The sequence below is a fragment of the Kogia breviceps genome, chromosome 8, assembly GCF_026419965.1.
Source record: "Kogia breviceps isolate mKogBre1 chromosome 8, mKogBre1 haplotype 1, whole genome shotgun sequence".
NCBI classification, from domain to species: Eukaryota; Metazoa; Chordata; class Mammalia; order Artiodactyla; family Physeteridae; genus Kogia; species Kogia breviceps.
In genome coordinates, this window is record NC_081317.1 from 90767774 (window position 1) to 90773298 (window position 5525).

Here is a 5525-nt window from a genome sequence, read left to right on the forward strand (position 1 = left end):
GTCCAGTTGCTCTGCGGCATGTGGGATCTTCCCAGACCAGGGCTCGAACCCGTGTCCCCTGCACTGGCAGGCAGATTCTCAACCACTGCGCCACCGGGGAAGCCCCTGTTTTTAACATCTTTATTGGTGTATAATTGCTTTACAATGTTGTGTTAGTTTCTGCTGTATAACAAAGTGAATCAGCTATATGTATACATATATCCTCATATTCCCTCCCTCTTGCGTTTCCCTCCCACCTTCCCTATCCCACCCCCTAATAGCACTTTATTTCCCATTTAGGTTTATATCTAGTTGCTTATAAGGCTGTTTCCCCTACTAGACTGGGAACAACTCAGGGGCACTTTATCTAGATTCTTTTTCTCATGGCCCCAATATTGTTTCGCCTGTGCCTGATACGTGGTAGGTACTATGAATGTTTGATGAATGAATGATCATACCTAACATACTTTGAGTGCATACTTTGAGTTCCTAACATACTTTTGTGCTAGGCATGGGTCTCAGCACTTTACATGGATGTAAGTCCTTTAGTCTTTGAATAGGCACTATTTTTATTTTCATTTTAGAGATGGAGAAGTGGAGGCACAGAGAAGCTAAGTAACTTGTTCATGGTCACATAGCTAGAAAGGGGCATAGCTGGGATTTGAACCCAGGCAGTTTGGCTCGAGAGTCTGTGCTCTTAACCTCTGTGATATATTGAATGATTGGCTGCACAGAAGAATGAGTGGAAGAGCAAATGAAGGAGTGCATGAACAAAGGCAGGAAACAGGTATTAAAATCAGGAAGACACAGGAGGTGGGGGTCAAGGTAGGTGATGGAGAGCAGAGGCTGGAGGAGTCAGGGAGATATCACGAAGCTGTGAACGAACCTCAGAGAATCAGTGACTTGCACACAAAAGGCAGCTCAGCTGTGGAAGGGGCTGATTTCTTCTGATTTCTGCTTTGGAAAGTAATTCTCATGTCCCAAACCTTTCACATCTCTGCAGGGGCCTGACCGTTACTCTCTTCCAGCCGCACAGCCCTCTTCTTCCCAGAGCAGAAGCTACCCTCTCCTCTCTTAAGAGGCTCAGGCCAGTGAAGCTCTGAGGCCAATCCTGTCTCCTTCCCACCCCCACCAAGGGCTCTCAGCTGGGAGTCAACAAGCTTGGTGCCAGGGCCCTCTTTATTCTTGGCCTCCAGTCCCTCCGTGTCTGGTGCACCTATGCTTGGCTCTTGCCATGGGTGTGCATGTATGTTACACAAAGGAACCAATGTGATCCAATGAGACCACTATCAAGGCTATTATAGTAATGTAATAACCCTTCCTCTTCAAGTCTATGGAAACAGTAGATAGTAACCTGCTCACGCCTTCAATCTAGTCTTTTTGTTTTTAATTGTGGTAAAAACACATCCTACCATCTTAACCATTTTTAAGTGTACAGTTCAGTAGTGTTAAATATATTCACATTGTTATGAAACAAATCTTCAGAACTTTTTCATCTTGTAAAACTGAAACTCTATACCCATTAAACAACTCCCTTTCCTCCTTTCCCCCCAGCCCCTGGTAACTACCATTCTATGTCTATAAATTTTACTTCTCTAGATACCTCTTATAAGCAGAATCATGCAGTATTTGTCTTTTTGTGACTGGCTTATTTCACTTAGTAGAATGTCCTCAAGGTTCATCCATGTTGTAACATGTGTCAGAATTTCCTTCCTTTTGAAGGCTGAAGAATATCCCACCGTATATATAAACCACATTTTGTTTATCCATTTATCTGTTGATAGGCGTTTAAGTTGCTTCCATATCTTGGCTTTCGTGAATAATAATGAATAATGGGTATACAAATACTTTTTCAAGTCCCTGCTTTCAATTCTTTTGGATATATATCCAGAATTCGGATTGCTGGATCATAACGTAGTTCTATTTTTAATTTTTTGAGGAACCTCTATCCTGTTTTCCATAGCTGTTGCACCATTTTACAATCCCAGCAGTAGTGCACAAGGGCTCCAGTTTCTCCACATCTTCGTCAATACTTGTTATTTTCTGTTTTGTTTTTGTTTTTTGATAGTAGCCATCCTAATGTGTATGAGGTTGTCTGGAACCTAGTCTTCATTAGGAGGCTGTGTTTCTGGAATGGCTTAGGATACCTTTAATTATTCATTGGCATTGAGCAATGGGGAAAGCATAGCACTGAGCTCTGGGCAGACAACCTGATAACCAACAGGCAGAGTGTATTCTAATTTTGCCAAAGATTTTGTGACTCTGGGCAAGTTGTGCAACCTCTGAATTTCCATCTGCCCACTGGGGACAAGTCTTTCTTGATGACATAGCCTCCTCCCTCCTCTGCCCTGATGCTTCTCCCAGGAAAAGACAGGAAGTGAGAGATGGGAAATGACTTGTTAGATAAGCACCTTCATCACAGCCGTCATCACCCTGAGTGTGTTTTTTCCTTTCTTTTTATTATAAAAACAAGTCATGTTTAGTTTTTAAAAATGAGAAAGCTCAGAAAAACTTTAGAAGCAAGGAAGTATTTATCCATCACTCCATCACGCAGAGGCAACCCTGATAATATTTCATTCTGTTTCTTGCAGTTATTTTCCCTAAATGAGGCAAACTTCTTTAATCCTTGAGAGTCCCTCTTTTCCTAGGGAAGAGCATCTCATTTTCACAACAATCAGGAACAAAGTTAACTGAGCTCTCAATTTCTTAAATATATCTTTCTTTGTGCTATTTCACTTCTTAAATGTGTCACTTTGAGTGAAAGACAATTAATTACAGTGGAAATGCTGCTTGGAGACATCTTATGAAATTATGTTAATATGTATAGAGAGAGAGAAAGGAAGGGGAAAGGGAGATGATGGGCAAAACAACTGGTCTATTTAAAAGGATAATTTCCTTCCCTTTCAAGTTTCTGAGTTGCGGGTCTCTACATTTATGAAAGGACGAGAAAGCTATTTTTTTTTTAAAGAATATATTATTTATTTATTTATTTGTTGGCTGTTTTTGGGTCTTTGTTGCTGCACGTGGGCTTTTCTCTAGTTGCGGCAAGTGGGGACTACTCTTTGTTGTAGTGCGCGGGCTTCTCATTGCGGTGGCTTCTCTTATTGCGGAGCACAGCCTCTAGGCGCAGGGGCTTCAGTAGTTGTGGCTCGCAGGCTCTAGAGTGCAGGCTCAGTAGTTGTGGTTCACGGGCCTAGTTGCTCTACGGCATGTGGGATCTTCCTGGACCAGGGCTCGAACCCGTGTCCCCTGCATTGGCAGGCGGACTCCCAACCACTGCGCCACCAGGGAAGCCCAAGAAAGCTATTCTTGTAGTTCCAATTTGTCAAAATCAGTAAAACTCATCTGAAAAGCAAAGTTGATCAACCAGTAAAAAGGCAACAAAAGAAGACTTTGGTAAATTGTCATGTAAAAAAACCTTTTTTTTAAAAGAACACTGCTATATCAGTTCAGGAAAAAATCTAAATGATAATCTGAAGATTAAAAAAAAAAAGTGGAGCATGGGAGAGCACGGAAGGTAAGGCACTTTCTCAGGAATGTTTGACGTCAGAAAATGACGCTTGGCGATCTTCTGGACTGGTATTGTCTAAAGGAATTGGACTTTGGGACTTCAGGAGACCCGGTAGTTTTTGTCTTTATAGCCCGGCCGGGCTGGGACCCCTGAGGATGGCTGACCTGGCCCCTAGGCTGGTGGAATGATGCATGAGAGGTGTTTAGCACCTGGCACAGACGAAGTACTCAAGAACTGTTCGGTATAATTGCGGTTATCTGGGGTGGAGGAGGGGGTGGGCTTTGCGGTCGTCTTGGCAGTGTGGTGGAGGAGGGCAAGAGTCATGCTTGGAAGGGAGGCAATGGTGAGGAGTGGACTGGTCCCTTATCTTCTTTCTAATTCCTCTTTAATCAAGGCTTCTAGGCCCTCATTGGGAAAGGCATGTGTGTGTACGTGCCTGTGATGTGTGGGTGTGTTTGTGTGTGTTGGGCATATGATGAGGAAGCCTCCAGGAAGGGGAAGAGTCAACTAATGTTTATTAAGCTATATACCAGACACCATTCTGAGAGCTAAAACAAAAAACCCCAAAACACCAGTCTTGCAAGAGAGGTTAGGTAACTTGACTACACATTTGGAGGCTTATCTGTCTGACCCTAATGCTTAAGCAGAGACATTCCCTCCATTTTCTGTGGACCATTAGATTTCCTTCATCAAGTTTCAGGAGTTCATGTCTAACCTTGCCTCAGGTAAGGGTACAAGAGCCAGAGGTTCTCCCATTTGGGGAAAAAATCAGAGGCTCTCCAGTTTGGGATAGGAGGTTTACTGCCAGCGACAAGGAACCCCGCCATCACTGCCTCCCGTTCAGCTCTGAGGCCCTCTCCTCAAAGGGGCTGAGAGGGGCGTCCTGAGTGCTGGTGTGGGCTTGCCAGAAACCTTCTCCTGGGCCACGTGGGAAGCCAGGTAGCCCATGGTCCCTGCCTGGTCTGACGCAAGCCCTGGGTAGAAGGGAAGCAAGCTCCAGCCTGCAGGCCAACACTGGCACACGGTGGGGCAGTGGGTAGACTGCCATCCTTGGCACCACTGGAGCCAAATTTCTTGCCAGACGGCTTGAGTTTCAACATATTGGGAGAGCACAGGAGACTGGGGGCATAACTTTGCTGTCGACCCTGATGCTCGGCCCAAGAAGACCCTAGAGAGTCAGACAGCACGAAGGTGGAAGGGATGGCATGGGCACTGGGCTCCTGTGGACCCATCCACCCCCGGGGACTCAGCCGTGACAGGGGCATGTCACAAGCCACCTCAGGATGGAGGTGGGCTTACATTACCTATTCTACCTGTGAGATCTTAGAATTTAGACTAGGAAGGTTTTTAGAAATGATCTAATCTACAGTGATCTCCCATTCTTGTTCAGCCTGAATCAGGAAAGGAGGTGAACTATAATTAATAGATCCTGTTTAAGAAAGCAAGACATTTTACAGTGTGCTTTAGAAAGGTTTACATTCAAAATGATTGTAGTTCTTAATTTATATCCAAAGTAATTATAGTTTTTAACATTGGGGCCAAGGGAAAGCATCAGTTATCAGTAAATTTCATTTAAGTGGAATGGAGAGTATCAGATTTTGCTAGGGAATGATAAGAGTCACGCTTAACGAATGTTTACCATATCTCAGGCCCTATTTTAAGTGCTTTACTTGCATTAACTCCTTTGATCCATGCAACAACCCTATGCAATGGTATACATATTATTCTTGTTTTACAAAGGAGGAAACTGAAACACAGAGGGATTTAGTAACTGATCCAAGGTCACACAGTTCATAAGTGGCAAACTTGGATTTGAACTCAAGGAGTCTGGCTTCTGAGCCTATGTTCTTAGAGCACTGTTCTAAGGTGTCCCAGATAATGAGGACTTGCTTTCTTTGGATATTTTACAAAGTGATCCTTCATGTAAGGTATTCCTGGGAACCGTCACAGCAACAGTTTGGGGGTGAGCCAGAACAAATTGGCAAGACTGGAAGCTTGACATCTTAACCCCTCCCCTCCCATGCAATATTACAAA